The sequence below is a fragment of the Cucumis sativus genome, unplaced genomic scaffold, assembly GCF_000004075.3.
Source record: "Cucumis sativus cultivar 9930 unplaced genomic scaffold, Cucumber_9930_V3 scaffold46, whole genome shotgun sequence".
NCBI classification, from domain to species: domain Eukaryota; kingdom Viridiplantae; phylum Streptophyta; class Magnoliopsida; order Cucurbitales; family Cucurbitaceae; genus Cucumis; species Cucumis sativus.
Genome location: NW_022279550.1, coordinates 216,815 through 234,405, shown reverse-complemented (window position 1 = coordinate 234,405; position 17,591 = coordinate 216,815). Strand labels below are relative to the sequence as shown.

General features: G+C 32.1%; 2 long non-coding RNA genes across 2 annotated transcripts; one reads left to right on the top strand and one right to left on the bottom strand.

Moving 5' to 3' along the window:
* The first annotated feature begins 9,316 nt into the window (after positions 1-9,316).
* Positions 9,317-12,067, top strand: LOC116405920. The gene is made up of 2 exons (XR_004219008.1): positions 9,317-10,894; positions 11,805-12,067. It is a non-coding gene; the product is annotated as an uncharacterized LOC116405920 (long non-coding RNA).
* A 2,872-nt stretch (positions 12,068-14,939) lies between these two features.
* On the bottom strand, positions 14,940-16,201 carry LOC116405932. The gene is made up of 3 exons (XR_004219012.1): positions 16,061-16,201; positions 15,795-15,921; positions 14,940-15,004 (listed from the first exon to the last, which is right to left on the bottom strand). It is a non-coding gene; the product is annotated as an uncharacterized LOC116405932 (long non-coding RNA).
* Between the last annotated feature and the right edge of the window lie 1,390 nt (positions 16,202-17,591).

The following is a 17,591-nucleotide window of genomic DNA, read 5'->3' as shown; positions in this document are numbered from 1 at the left end:
TATCAACATTTTTCATGGGTACATAAGGACCTTTAGCAACAATTAACCACAAATTATAGTCAATAGATTGCAAATAAATTTTCATTCTAGCTTTCCAATATGCATAATTTGAACCATCAAAATAAGGAGGTCTAGAAGTAGATTGACCTTCAACAATACCATTTGCCAATAGGTTTGCCATAATGCTCTAACAATAAAGTTTATCAAGAAATTAAAATTTCAAGATGAGCAACCTCGCTCTGATACCAATTGTTGGATCGGTATGGCAACCCTAGAGGGGGGTGAATAGGGTTTAAATAAACTTTTTGACAAATAAAAAGTAAAATCAACTAATTAGATATTTTCTAAAATTTAAATAAAGAACTTTGTAAACTTTGTTAAATAACAAGATTGATAAAAATGTATGAATGGAAGTATGCAATCAAACTCAACCAATAAGAATATGTAACTAAAATTAAATTAAAAAATAATTAGAAAAGAGTTAGAGAAGAAGACACCGTAATTTTATAGTGGTTCGGTTAAACTCAACCTACATCCACTTTCCCAAGCACCCTTGGGATTTTGATTGAAAATCTTCTTTGGACTCTTTCCACGGATTTGAGCCGAACCGATTCTTGCTCCTTTTTCGGGTTCAAGAGCAAACCCGATCCTTTCCACGGGTTAGGATCCAACCGTTACAATATGTTGAAATTTTTAAATCACACAAAAGAAAACTCTCTAAAAGAGTGAGTATACAATTTGAAGCTCACAAATTTAATCCTCACAATACAATAAGAAGCTCTCAAGAATAAGATGAAAAGAATAAAAATTGGAAGCTTTAGAGAGAATAACAATGTTGGCTTTTTGCTTGAGGATTATTGTAAAGATGTTGTCATTTTGTGTAAATGTGAAGTATTTAAAAAGAGAGGAAAGATAAATTCAAAATCATTTGGGTCATTAGATATAAGTAAAAGAAAAATGAATGGTTGAGATTTAAACTTAATTAGCCGTTAGACACAATACAAATAATAATATAATAATATGTCTTTTCAAAATACTTTGTTTAAAAAGAAATCAATAAAGCAACTTCACCATCTTTTAAAAAAACTAGTCGTTAGCCACAAGAAAAAATAATAATATTAAAATCATTTTCCTTTTAAATTCATTTTCTTTATAAAAGCCAATAAAACATAACAAAAAGCCACACTTGTTACTTCTTCATTGCTCCAAGTGGCTTTCTCTAATTGGTTCAAATTGAATGCTTGGTCGCCACGTCACCATCTCGGGTATTTTTTCGTTAAGCTTCTTTTAGCAATATTTTCTTCATTTGAACTTCGATTTGGGTGATTCAAGAGGCGTTAGAATCATTTTTCCAAGCTCTACGGTATGGTCTATTCAAATTAATAAAATTGTCAATAAAAAAATCAAATTTGTTATCATCAAAACATAAATTAATTGAATAATTAAAATAAATTAATTTGAGATTAAGGGCCAAAAAGCCAACAATCTCCCCCTTTTTGATGATGACAAATCATTGAAGAAAAATAACTTGAAACACACATGGTCAACAAGTAATTCTATTATCAACATGTTTCATCCAAAGAATTTGTGCACAACAACTAGCAACCGCAATATATTCCGCTTCGGTAGTGGATAAGGCAACCGAATTTTGCTTTTTACTAAACCAAGATACTAAGGAACTACCAAGAAATTGACAAGTCCCACTAGTACTTTTACGGTCGAGTAAACTACTGGCAAAGTCCGCATCGGAATATCCTACCAAATTAAACTCAACATTTCTAGGATACCATAATCCAACATCAATAGTTCCAAGCAAATATTTAAGTATCCTTTTAACAGCATGGAAATGTGATTCTTTAGGACAAGATTGAAATCTAGCACAAAGACATACACTAAACATGATATCGGGTCTACTAGCGGTCAAATAAAGCAAAGATCCAATCATACCTCGATAAGTCTTTATATCCACACACTTACCTTTTTCATCTTTGTCAAGCTTAGTGGTAGTGCTCATAGGAGTTTTTGCAACTTTACCTTCATTTAATTTGAATTTCTTGAGCAAATCCCTTGTGTATTTTTCTTGACTTATGAAGATGTCATCCTTGAGTTGTTTGATTTGAAGACCAAGGAAGAAACTAAGTTCTCCCATCATACTCATCTCAAACTCATTATGCATACACTTGGAAAATTCTTCACACAAAGATGAATTAGTAGAACCAAATATAATATCATCCACATAAATTTGTACTATAAGCATGTCATTATTTTTAACTTTAATAAATAGAGTATTATCAATTTTTCCCATCTTAAAGTCATTCTCAAGTAAAAACTTGCTAAGTCTATCATACCAAGCTCTTGGAGCTTGTTTTAAGCCATAAAGAGCCTTTTTCAACTTATAAACATGATTAGGTAAATCAAAACTTTCAAAGCCCGGAGGTTGTTCTACGTAAACTTCCTCCACAATATAACCGTTTAAAAAAGCACTTTTTACATCCATTTGATACAAAATGAAATTTTTATAAGAAGCAAAAGCAAGCAACATTCTAATAGCTTCTAATCTAGCAACCGGTGCAAAAGTTTCTTCATAATCTATACCTTCTTCTTGACAATAACCTTGAGCTACAAGTCTAGCTTTATTTCTAATGATATTTCCATTTTCATCCATCTTATTTCTAAAAAACCCATTTAGTTCCGATTATAGATGCATTAGAAGGCCTAGGGACTAATTTCCAAACTTCGTTTCTTTCAAATTGATTTAATTCTTCTTGCATAGCTAAAATCCAAAACTCATCACATTCGGCATCTTTAAAACTTCTAGGTTCAATTTGAGACACAAAAGCAAGATTACTAAATAAATTAAGAGAAGAACGAGTTTTGACACCTTGTTCGGGATTGCCAAGAATTAGATCCTTGGGATGGGATAGAGCATATCTCCACTCTTTAGGCAAGGATGAAGAACCCTCTTCTTTCTTCTCTATGATGTTCACATCTTGCATACTTGGAACAATTTCTTTGCCTTTGTCATTAACAAGTAAATCTCCAAAATCTTTTTCTAAATCATCACTACAAATAGACTCATTAGAAACATTATTCCAAGATTCATCAAATACAACATGAATAGATTCCTCAATAACTAAAGTTTTCTTATTGAAAACTCTATAAGCTTTACTAGTAGAGGAATATCCTAGAAAAATACCAACATCCGTCTTAGAATCAAATTTTCCAAGTTTTTCTTTGTTATTCAAAATAAAACATTTACAACCGAAAACTTTGAAATACCCAATATTTGGAATTTTTCCATGCCAAAGTTCATAAGGAGTTTTATCTAAAGATGGTCTAACTAAAACTCTATTTGAAACATAGCAAGCGGTGTTAACGGATTCCGCCCAAAAATATTTAGGTAAACCATACTCATTCAACATTGATCTAGCAAATTCTTGCAAAGTACGATTTTTCCTTTCAACTACACCATTTTGTTGAGGAGTTCTTGGAGAGGAAAAATTATGGGAAAAACCATTTTCTTCACAAAAAGCTTTAAAAGCATCATTATCAAATTCTCCTCCGTGATCACTCCTAATTTTGGAAATAAAAAATCCTTTTTCATTTTGTACTCTTTTTGCAAAACTAATAAAACTTTTCAAAGCATCATCCTTATGTTTTATCATCAAAACCCAAGTAAATCTAGAAAAGTCATCAACTATCACAAAAGCATAATAATTTCCTCCATAGCTAGCAATTCTAGAAGGGCCAAATAAGTCCATGTGTAATAGTTGTAAGGGTCTAGTAGTAGAGATCACATTTTTAGATTTGAAAGAGGACTTAGTTTGCTTACCCATTTGACAAGCATCACAAACTTTGTCTTTTTCAAATTTAAAACTAGGAAGACCTCTAACCAAACAATTTTTAGAAATATTTGAAATTAAGTGCATGCTAGCATGTCCTAGTCTTCTATGCCATAACCAAGAATCATTATGCAAAACCGAAAGACATTTATCAATAATAGGATAATCATTCAAATCAAGAGTGTACACATTTTCATCCCTATTTCCAACAAACAAAACTTTTCTATCACTAACATTTTCAATTATGCAATTTCTTTTATCAAATATTACTCTAAATCCTTTATCACACAATTGACTAATACTAAGCAAATCATGCTTTAAACCATCAACCAAATGAACATTTTCAATCAAAGTAGATGAATCATTTCCTATATTACCCTTACCAATTATTTTACCTTTCTTGTTGTCACCAAAGGTTACCATGCCTCCATTCTTTTTGGAGAAAGAGATAAGCTTGGATCGGTCTCCCGTCATGTGTCTTGAGCAACCACTATCCAAGTACCATTTGTTTTTCTTGGAGGCTTTCAAACAAACCTTATCATCATGTTCATCATCTTTGTCACTATGAGCCATGAGACCAAGATTTGCCATTTCTTCAACTTCACTTTCACTTTCACTACTATCATCCAATGTAGCCTTCATTGCCTTCTTCTTGGATTTCTTAGATGATTTGAGGAGAGGACAATCTGTTCTTATATGACCCGATCTTTTGCATTCATAACAAATCACCTCATCCTTTTTGCTTTTCTCACCTTTTGACTCTTTTTGGGTTGATAGGTGTTTCTTGAAATATTTCTTTCTTTTTATGAAATTTTTGTACTTACGTGAGAAATAAGCAATGTCATCTTCATCAAGGCCATCCTCATCTTCGGGATCAACTTCCAAGGAGATAGTCTTTAATGCAATGCTCTTCTTCTTTTTGGACTCATCCTCCAAGTGCTCCTTCATGATGATCTCATGAGTCATGAGTGAGCCAATAAGCTCCTCTAGTGGAAGTTTGGTGAGATCCTTTGCTTCTTGAATCGCCGTTACCTTAGCTTCCCAAGTCTTAGGTAAAGACCTTAGAATTTTTCTAACATTTTCGGAAGTTGTATAAACTTTACCAAGACCCTTCAAAGCATTTATGATGTTAGTAAATCTAGTAAACATATCGGTAATAGTCTCATTAGCATCCATCTTAAACAATTCATAATTATGAACAAACATGCTAATTTTAGACTCTTTAACTTGATTTGTTCCTTCATGAGTAATTTCAAGAGTATTCCAAATTTCTTGAGCGGAAGAACACATGGATATTCTATTAAATTCATCTTTACTCAAGGCACAATACAAACAGTTAATAGCCTTAGCATTAAATGAACACTTTTTCATTTCATTTTCATCATACTCTTCTTCTAATTTAGGTGTATCAACATTATCAACATTTTTCATGGGTACATAAGGACCTTTAGCAACAATTAACCACAAATTATAGTCAATAGATTGCAAATAAATTTTCATTCTAGCTTTCCAATATGCATAATTTGAACCATCAAAATAAGGAGGTCTAGAAGTAGATTGACCTTCAACAATACCATTTGCCAATAGGTTTGCCATAATGCTCTAACAATAAAGTTTATCAAGAAATTAAAATTTCAAGATGAGCAACCTCGCTCTGATACCAATTGTTGGATCGGTATGGCAACCCTAGAGGGGGGTGAATAGGGTTTAAATAAACTTTTTGACAAATAAAAAGTAAAATCAACTAATTAGATATTTTCTAAAATTTAAATAAAGAACTTTGTAAACTTTGTTAAATAACAAGATTGATAAAAATGTATGAATGGAAGTATGCAATCAAACTCAACCAATAAGAATATGTAACTAAAATTAAATTAAAAAATAATTAGAAAAGAGTTAGAGAAGAAGACACCGTAATTTTATAGTGGTTCGGTTAAACTCAACCTACATCCACTTTCCCAAGCACCCCTTGGGATTTTGATTGAAAATCTTCTTTGGACTCTTTCCACGGATTTGAGCCGAACCGATTCTTGCTCCTTTTTCGGGTTCAAGAGCAAACCCGATCCTTTCCACGGGTTAGGATCCAACCGTTACAATATGTTGAAATTTTTAAATCACACAAAAGAAAACTCTCTAAAAGAGTGAGTATACAATTTGAAGCTCACAAATTTAATCCTCACAATACAATAAGAAGCTCTCAAGAATAAGATGAAAAGAATAAAAATTGGAAGCTTTAGAGAGAATAACAATGTTGGCTTTTTGCTTGAGGATTATTGTAAAGATGTTGTCATTTTGTGTAAATGTGAAGTATTTAAAAAGAGAGGAAAGATAAATTCAAAATCATTTGGGTCATTAGATATAAGTAAAAGAAAAATGAATGGTTGAGATTTAAACTTAATTAGCCGTTAGACACAATACAAATAATAATATAATAATATGTCTTTTCAAAATACTTTGTTTAAAAAGAAATCAATAAAGCAACTTCACCATCTTTTAAAAAAACTAGTCGTTAGCCACAAGAAAAAATAATAATATTAAAATCATTTTCCTTTTAAATTCATTTTCTTTATAAAAGCCAATAAAACATAACAAAAAGCCACACTTGTTACTTCTTCATTGCTCCAAGTGGCTTTCTCTAATTGGTTCAAATTGAATGCTTGGTCGCCACGTCACCATCTCGGGTATTTTTTCGTTAAGCTTCTTTTAGCATATATTTTCTTCATTTGAACTTCGATTTGGGTGATTCAAGAGGCGTTAGAATCATTTTTCCAAGCTCTACGGTATGGTCTATTCAAATTAATAAAATTGTCAATAAAAAAATCAAATTTGTTATCATCAAAACATAAATTAATTGAATAATTAAAATAAATTAATTTGAGATTAAGGGCCAAAAAGCCAACAAAATTAAGTAGTATTTGCAGAGCCCACCATGTATTGATAATAAGTCATGGTATTTTGACATCAAGCAATACATAAAATGTAGAGAATATCCAAATGGAGCTTTAGAGAATGACAAGCACACAATAAGAAGGTTGGTCATGAACTTTTTCTTAAGTGGTAAAGTTCTTTATAAAAGAAACCGTGCTATGGTGCTCCCTCGATGTATTGATATGGAAGAAGCAAAACAAATTATGACAGAAATTCATGAAGGAATATGTGGAACACATGCTAATGAACATATGATGACTAGACAAATATTTAGATCTGGTTATTATTGGACAACGATGAAATCAAATTGCATAAAATATGCAAATAAATGTAAAAAATATCAATTTTATATGGATAAGATCTATGCAACAGCATCTTCATTGTATGTCTTGTCAGCACCCTGGCCGTTTTCTTTGTGGGGAATGGATGTTATTGGACCCATTGATCCTAAAGCCTCAAATGATCACCATTTTATTCTTATGGCTATTGATTACTTCACTAAATGATTAGAGGCAGCATCGTACTACAATGTTACAAGAGGAGGTGGTGCTCAAGTTTATCAAGAAATAATTGATATGTCGTTATGATCTCCCAGAGGTTATTATTACAGATAATACCAAGAACCTTAATAACAAAATGATGGACGAACTTTGTGAGAAATTCAAGATCAATCATAAAAATTTGACTCCATATCACCCAAGATGAATGTGGCAGTTGAGACAGCCAACAAAAATATCAAAAGAATCATTGAGAAGATGACAACAATATACAAAGATTGGCATAAAATTTTACCGTTTGCACTGCATGGATATCGCACATCAGTTCGTACTTCAACAGGGGCAACACCATTTTCTTTGGTTTATGGTATGGAATCTGTCCTACCTTTAGAAGTTAAAATACCTTCATTTGACATCGACATGCTGATTTAATTATTTATCTTTTTAATTATTTAAGCACTCATTTTACATTATGTGTTAATTGCTTGTATCCATGGCTTGGTCTGATTAATTATTTTGCATCTTTCTGCATTAATTAATTATTTTGCATATTTATGCATTAGTCAATTATTCCATATTCTGCATTAATTAATTATTTCGCATTCTGCATTAATTAATTATTTTCGCATTTTGCATTAATTAATTATTTCGCATTTTGCATTAATTAATTATTTTGTATCATTTTAAATTAATTAATTATATTGCATCCATTTTGCATATTGTTTATATTATCCATGTATTTATTTTATCTCACCATATTATCCTTCAAGTATTTTTCAAATTTCATAATGATTTATCATTGTTATTATTCATTTTTCAATTTAAATATAAAAATGTTAATCGGGAGAAAAAATATTGTTTTTTATGGATTTTATAATTTAAATTCCATGAATACATAAAATTTTTCCGTTTGAAATTTAATTAATAGATTGTTTTTAAATAAACACATTTCATATTTTAAATGAGACTGAGTAGTGTTTTTCATGAATTTATTAATTCTTAGATACATGAAATTTCTCATTAAACACCTATGATAGAGATTAAAATATCAAATTTTGATATCTTAATATTCTTAAGGTGAATAAAAAAAATCTTTTAAAATAAAAATAAACTCCATTATTTTCATTATTCTTTATTCCATATATTTCAAAAACACATATATAGACATATATTACAATATGTTTTCTGACACTTGTCTATTATAAATTTTCATTATTGTAATACAACATTGTTTACCCGTAAGGTATCATTGTTTTGTTTGACATGAATTATTAAATATATACCACATATTTATTTATAATTATACTAAGTTTTTAATATTCTTGCAAAATAGAAATAGGTTATATATTTCATTTATTACATATATACCACATCTAACTTTCTATTATAATTGTTGCTTAATTTTCCAATATGATGTTATATTATATATACACTACATCTTATTATATTATATATACACTACATCTTATTCACAATTATATTATTTAATAACTTATATTTGTTATATTATTTGCATATTCTGTAATTTTTCTTAATGCGTATATATTGCAATATATACGTAGATTATGTATTCATTTCTTATATTTTTTATATTTCTTACATAATAATTCATTTATGTTTTGTGATTTTTTATATATATACCACGGCATATATTCAATAATACATACACATTTTTTTAAGTTGTGTGTTTTTTTTCTTACTATATTTAACATGAATTATATTTCTTACATATATGTTACTGAATAATTCATTTTTTTTCTTCATACAATTTTTCTAGATCTTCAATTTTTTCATCAAAGTCCTTACATTACAATCATATTCAACTTTCCTCAACATTACATATTGTAACACCCCAAACTCTTAGACATTTCTCTTAACTTAAATTTTCAAATTTTATTAAGTTTTTTTTTAAAAAAAATTGGTGTTATTTTTATTTAAGATTGGTAAGAAAAAGATTTAATTAATGAAAAAGAAAAGAATTGAAGGAGGAAAAAAAAAAAAGAAATGGAAAAGTATAATAATATATTATTAGTATTATTAGTATTAGTATTATTTAAAAAAAAAAAAAAAAAGGGAAAGAAAGTGAAATCGCGTGCGTTTCCCCCTCCTCAACTCTTCTTCTTCTCTTCTTCTCTACGTGCCCTAGTCGCCGCCCACCGTCTCCTCATCGATGTCGTTCGAGTTCGTGCGCCACTTGTTGTCGTTGCCCATTAATCAAGCCGAGGTGTTCACCGTGGGTCTGCGTCGTTTAACCATTTGTGAAGCCATCATCGTGCACGTCTTTCTACATCCAACGACTACTCAAACAAAACTCGTCCCGAGCCGTCGTCGTTCCGTCGGAGCTGAAGCCGGAGTGTCGTCCATCCGTGCCTGTGTCCATTTGTGAAGCTCCGTTGTAGCCGCCATCGCCAGTCGTTTGCGAAGCAGTGGCCGCGAAATCATCGGTCACGCGACTCTCCGTTCGATCTCGCTTGCCCCCATCTGTAGAGTCCGTCTCTCCGTCGCAAGCGTTTTGTCTCTATCTCCATTGAAGCTGAAACTGACCGAGCCACATCATCCACCATTCGCAAGGCCGCCGACCGTTCACGCTATCTCACCGTCGCGAACCACTTTGTTCGTGAAGTTGTCAGTCGTTCGCGAAGTGGTGCGTCGTGAAGCTGTGTCTGCCTCCGTTCGCAAATCTGAAGTCGCGCGCGTTCGTGTCTTCCAAATCGCTCGTGTAACGCAGCTTCACTTCTCCAACCGGGATGGGTCACATCCAAATCTTTCTCTAGCGTGGGTCGATTTCACCTGTGCTAAGTTGCAATTTCTGCCAGACCACAAGAACTATTGGGTTTTAGTGTAAGTTCGTAATTGTGGATTTGATGTATTCCGCATGATTGATTCGTTGAGATGAAATGTTAAATTTAAACGTTTGGTTAATATTGTTCTTTGAAGGTGTTAATTGAGGCGGAGTTAGACCTCATGAAATCGCTACAAGTTTGTTGGGTAATTGACAAAAATAGGCCAAAAATGGGGTAGATAAAGAATTTTAGGATTGATTTGTAAAAAAGTTGACATTTAGGACAAATTGGAGGTAAAATGACGAAAATACCCTCATTTCATGTTCAACATTTCTATTTAAGAACCTGCGAGATGTCTACCAGATGTTTGCGAGATAAAATAATAAAAATAATAAATTGTTTTAATTGTTTTATTTTTTTAAAAAATCCTAATATGAATTGTGTTATATGTATATATATTTGCATCTTAAATGTATCAAGTTGATTTATGGTTGATTTAAGGTTATTTTAGAGATGTTTCAAAGGATGTTAGCAATTTATTATTATTATTATTTTATCTCGCAAACATCTGGTAGACATCTCGTAGACATCTTGCAAACATCTCGCAGACATCTCGCATGTTCTTAAATTGAAATGTTTAATCTGAAATAAGGGTATTTTCGTCATTTCACCTTCAATTTGTCCTAAATGTCAACTTTTTTACAATCAATCCTAAAAGTCTTTATCTACTCCATTTTTAGCCTATTTTTGTCAATTCCCCAAGTTTGTTTGGAGTTAAATTCTCTATTTAAATTAGGATTGGTGCGTTGGATTTTGTTGATCAAGAAACTTAGAAAATCTTAAGGTAAGAGACTTTCTATTGGAGTCAATAACAAAACAAAATTAAGATGTATTACTGTATGGACATATAATATTATATCTTAACTGAGTAGGGATGATGGTTATGATGTTGGTTTGGATGTTATATCTGAACTGAGTAGGGATGATGGTTATGATGTTGGTTTGGATGTGGACTTAATGTTTAATGTTTATTGTGTTTGACTGGGAGAAATTTATATATATGTGCATGGATTGATGTGGACTTGTGGTTGAGTGTATGTTGTGACTGTCTGGTTATGTATATGTACAAACATAAGGATATGGAAACGACTGAATCTCGTAGATGTTGCTTATATAAAGTGTGGATTTTAACTAGTAGGTTGATTGTTGTTTAGACTGAATGTATGATCTACTGTTATGGTTGTGTGCTTGTGAACGGAGGAGACGTCATGGTTATGCCCTTGTAGACTGAGGAGGAGGTTATGATTATTTAGTTTGTTAACTGATGTACTGATATGTTTTTGACTGACCTTGGGCTAAATTAGAGTAAGACAGACTGTTTGGGGTTAAATGAGGAGTTTATGTGATGAGAATGTTTAACTGAACTGTGAACGACTGTTAAGATGTTTAGAATGGAATGAGGGGAAAATTATTAGTTTTCCTATTGGGTAGTTACCTTGTCGGTGTCCTATGAGATCACCACCCTTTTGTGCATCCTTCGGGAGCACTCGACTGATTTGTGCATCCTTCGGGAGCACTAGACTGATATGTGTTTCTGCAGAATACTAGACTGATATGTACGTCCCTCGGGGTGTTAGACTGATTATGTGTATCCGGGTATACTCAATAAGAAGTAACTCCATTTTTCTCATAACGAGTAGTAGGTCTCTTACTGAGTATATTTATACTCACCCTTTTATGTTTAACTTTTTCAGGCAAAGGTAACAAGGATGGCAAACCGACGAGGGCAGGAAGGAAGTGTGATTGCCATAGGGAGTATGTTATTTTTTATTCCGCTTTATGTTTTTTATGTTTAAAACATTGTGATGGAATTGAGCTTGCAAATGTTCTATATTTCATTTTGTATCAATCAAGGTCTTTTGTAAAAAATTAACGAGTTTGGTCGTTACACATATACTAGAAAACAACTAATGTTTTAATTACATATATTACATATAATCATCATAATTATTTCTCATTCATGTTCTTGTAAACATAAACAACTTTAATACATAATCAATATAATTTCAAACATAACGTATTGTTTACTACGTAAGATATGAATATAAATACATAAAGAAATTGATATAAAAACTTTTCACTAATACAATATACATCGAATTTATATATATTATTTAGTATATATACCTCATATTATATACAATAATATCTTATACATAATTCCTATAGAATTTGTGTTTAAATTTTTTGTTTATATAGTAAATATTACTAAAACAGTAGTAAGTGACATGATCATACATACATATTTTTTCTTTATAAATGTATTTGATTATATTATACTTTAATATATCTGCAATCTATAATAGTTATGTTCTATGTTTTAATATATGTATACCCCATTTTATATACAACAATACTATCTACTGACATATAGTTCTATTATTTTTTGATAGGATGGCCAAAATGTTGTTCTTCTTCAATGTTGAATTCTTAATAAACTCTAGAATGTATCACATTCAAAACTAGATTTTCGTTTGTTATATGTTTTGAATATATATAATATTAAGCACGAAATTTCTAGTTAGATTCTGTTGGATAAGTTTTGTATTTGTCGGTCATCGAAAATTTTATTCTTCACCGCTGAAATCTTAATAAATCCTAAAATGTATCACATTCAAAACTACATTTTCATTTGATTGCCTATTTAATTGAATATCTAAAATATACCTAATATATCTAATGTTTCCTATGTGTTAATATATACAATACTAATCTCGAAATTTTAACTAGATTATGTTCGAGAAGTTTTGTATTTGTCGACCATCGAATGTCTTATTCTTCACCTTCGAACTCTCTAAAATTTCGAAGTAAAAACTGTAATCCACGTTAGAAGGAAAAACTGTAATCCACGTTAGAAGGAGTAAACATGAAAGGTTTTTCAGTTCTTTTCAAAACCATATCCCATGATTTTTTTCATTCAGATATTTGTTATAAATCAATTAAATAATAGAAATTGGTATTAAACTAATTTGGGCCCACTTCTTTCCAAAATCGTATCCGAGGATTTTTTTCAATTAAATATTTGTTACAAATCAATTAAATAATAGAAATTGATATTAAATTAATTTGGGTCCACTTCTTAAAACTATATCCCATGATTTTTTCCATTTATATATTTGTTATAAATCAATTAAATAATAGAAATAAGTATTAAAGTAATTTGAGCCTTACATTTATGTAATATACTAACCCACTTAGGACTTTTGTGAAATTTATTAGTAATTTGGATCCTTCATGTAATATCATATAGCAATTTAGGCTATATGAGTTAAAGACCCTTTTTTTAACGATAGTCATCAACTTGGTATAATTAGGTTGCATCATTTTTTTGTCTAAGCCTAACTAGCACTACTCAATACATGACACTATTTTGTAAGCTGATTCAAACTCACATCCAAACTAGTATAAACCAACTCCAATCCTAGCTTGAACTTTCCCAAGCCAAACAGAATGGAGAATCCAACTTGTAAAACACTAATAAACTTAGTATAAACCAAACTATTAGTATTACTTTTTTAAACTGTGAATTATTATGGAAATTCTTGGAATATGATGGTCAGTCATATTACACCATGAACTTTGATGTTTTACAAAATACTTTTAAGGCTTCATTTTGAAAAGCATCACAAGACTCATCTCATCTAGGATGAGTCTAATAAGTACCTATAGAAGTCTTAAAAGTACCCCAGTAGAAGCCTTTTTAAACTTTAAATGAAAATTGCAACATAAAATGATTATAGCAATAACCTAGAGAAGCATTATAGTGTTCAAATTCCAACATTTGTTTCGAGTCAGCGACACGTTTCACTTCTTGATTTTCTTCAAAACATTCAGAATAGTTTTGAAACATTTGGGACTTATAAAAGGTTAAAAGTACATTAATTAATTTGTATAAAAAATATTATTATGTAGCATGGGAATGTGCAACTCGGAACCACTAAATATTCTCATAGATTTTGTCGATAGAAAAAGAAAAATCATCTATTGAAAACTAATCTTCATTGAGAAAAGAAATGACAAGTTATTGAGATTAAACAGTTAAAACATATAAAACCACCGAAGATTGAAGATCACGACCCACCTTGAAGTGAGTATGGAAGAACCTTTTATCCTTCATTTGACAAAACACAATTAAGTTAATGATCCAATGTATACTATCTAAAGCTCCTCAACACTGCCATAAATTAAATTTCAAGAGAAATCCACCGTTTCCTTTAGGGATTTTATTTACCCATATAATAGAAAATCAACAATTAGAAAAGAGAAAATGGGAAGAATTCAAACTCACAAAACAATTCCATGGAGTCGCAGGAACGAATTAGAGACCATATAATAGAAAATCAACAATTAGAAAAGAGAAATTGGGAAGAACTCAAATTCACAAAACAATCCCATGGAGTTGCTCAACGAATTAGAGAGAAGAACTTCATAGAGAGAGGAAAAGAGATAAGGAAGAGAAGCTTACCGGCGAAGGGGTGATAACCACAGTTTGAAGTTTGAAGTGATTGTGGAAGGTTGGAGAAGAGCCCGAATTGAAAAGGCTGAGGAGGTTGTGGTGACGGGGCAGAAGATGGCCGGATTGGGGAGAAGACGCGCACATGAGGAATTGGGAAAATTAAGGGTTTAAATTTGGGGAAATTGTATTTTTGTAACGACTTTGGTTGATACAAATTGAAACATAAGTCAATTTAAAAACAAAACATGTCAGACCTGATTTTCAAATATTCAAGAAAACTTAACAATAACACTATTTACAAATAAAAGTTTGTAAACTAAGTTTTAGTACATCTTAAACCTTAAAAGAAATCATAAGCGGAAGCAAAATAACACATTTCCTATGGCAATCACGCTTCCTTCCTGCCCCTCGCCGGTTTGCCACCTTTATTTCCTTTGCCTGAAAATTAAACATAAGAAAGGTGAGTATAACAATACTCAGTAAGAGACCCTCTACTGGTCTCGTCAGGGGAAAATAAATTGTTAAAGTTCTATTGGGACACCCTGTACAGTCGCAGTCTTGTGATCCCGTAGGATACACATTTCAGTCTAACGCCCGAGGGACGTACATATCAGTCTGACGCCCCGAGGGACGTACATATCAGTCAAGTGTTCTGCAGAAACACATATCAGTCAAATGCTCCCGAAGGTGCAAAATAAATTGGTGATCCCGTGGGACACCTACAAGGTAAACATCCCAATACAACCTAACAATTTATCCCCTCATTCCATTCAACCCATCTTTCAGTTACTTCAAATCACAAAGTCCTTTCTTTCAACATCCTAACAGTCAACTTATTTTACTACAATCATATGTCTGTCAATAAAATGCTAATACATCAGTCAATCCACTATATAGTCAAGTCAATACACCCCTCAGTTTACCAGCACAAACCACAGTTCAGTATAATCCACATCCAACCGAAACAAATTCACTAGTTCACATCCAATCTTTATACAGCACAATCTAATAATATCATCATGTACACATAGGCATAGTTTCAGTCATTCACATGATTACTTTCGACAATCCACATCAATTCACACATCAATTTATATATATATGTTCCCAGTCAAACACAACATACACTAAACATTTAGTCTGCAATTTGATTGCACATCTTAATCATCATCCATACAGTCCAACACAACTCAAAAACTTTAGGTGAGTCCAGTAGAAAATCCCTTACCTCAAAGTTAGGGAAGCTCCTTAATCAACTAACGTCCTCGAAACAATCCGATATATTGGCGAACTGAATCCTCAACAATTCACAAATTGGTTGTGAATTTAAGGGAGCCCAACGTTACTCCCAACACCTTCAAGAACCAATTAACAAATTAGCTAAACATTCCAACCATAACACTTGAACCACTTTGAAACCAATTACCATTCATACTTAAGTTGTTACCAACAAAGCAACCTCGATAAAATTGTAAAACAGAGACAGCAGCACACCTCAACGCACGACTGTCGGACTCGCAGCAAAAATCCTAAGTGTGGGTCGGTCAGCTGTCGGCCAAAGGAGACGTGGCGGCTGCCTCAAAATCGATCAACGATCTGACGCGGTCGGAGAGTCGCGCGGCAGTGCAGAAAACAAGAGGAGAACGGAATGGGCGGCGGCTCGAAACAGAGGTTGCGCGGCAGGGCTTCACGAAGACAGAACGGCGGAGACGGTTGCAGAACCGTGGCTTCGACTGAGACAGAACCGGCTGAGACGGCTGGGCAGCGGCGGAAGAGCAACGGCGCCGCAGATCTGGACCGGACAGTTACGCGGCGGCTGCTTCGCGAACGGAGATGAAGAACGGTTACGCGGCGACTGCTGCAAGACTGCTTCGCGAACGGAGATGAAGAACGGAATGGAGGTCGCGGCGCTCAGCTTCAGTAGGGGAGACGCGGCGGCCGACGGCTGCTGCGAACGGAAGAAGAGGAATGGATGGCGGTTGCTGCGCTGCGAACGGGAGAAGGGGAAGGGCGCACGGGAGGAGAAGAGAAGAGAAAAGAAAAAGATAAAGATAAAGAAAAAAGGAAAAAAATAATAATAAAAATTTCATTATTATTATTATTATTATTTTTTATTTTTTAAATTAATAAAAATAATATATATACCTTTCCTTCTTTTCCTCTTTTTCTTCCTCTCTTCTTGGGGCATTACAATTTTTTAATTTAAAGTTGTAATTTTAATTTATTGTTTTTTTAATATAAAATAATAAATTATTTAATGGTAACATTCTATGACATCAAATAACTGTCGTAGGAAGTGTTATCAGAAAAATTTTATCTTTTCCCGCCAAAAACGTGAAATTTTCCAATTTGTGGCCGTTTTTTCTTCTCCCTCTCATTTTGTGAGATACACAACTGTCATAGTAGACAGATTTTGTTGTAGTGTATAATAATCCTATGTTATGATAATATGTGTTTGGGGAAAGGTTTATTATTGGTAGTATTATGATAATATGTGTTTGAAGGAAAAATTATGAATGATAGTGTTATGATAGTATGTGCTTGGAGAAATGAATATAATAGATAATATTATGATAATATTTATGTGGATGAAGGATTGAAGTAGGGTTTAAGGGATTGATAACCCTTCCCCAAACAAGGAAAGAGTTATATAACCCTTTTCCCTATAATTTTTTCCCTTCCCCAAACACCCACACCTAAGTATTTAAATTTAAACACATTTAAAAAAAAAAAAGGTGTTTAAAAGAAAATGTATTATTGTAAAACATTTTGTTCTTAATTCAATCAAAACGGATGAAACGGATCTTTAACTTAGAATAACTTTTGGTAGTTATATCCAATCTCATTTTCCAAGAATTCCATTGGTTTTTTAACCTAATCTTTTCACTTTTCAATTTTCATCCTGCTTGGCATTTCTTTATTAATTTTCTTTGTCAACAAATTTTACTTTAAACAATAATTTTAATTTAATTACAGGGACTGCTTTCAAGCTTTATGAAAAGGACAACACTAAATTGGAAAATTA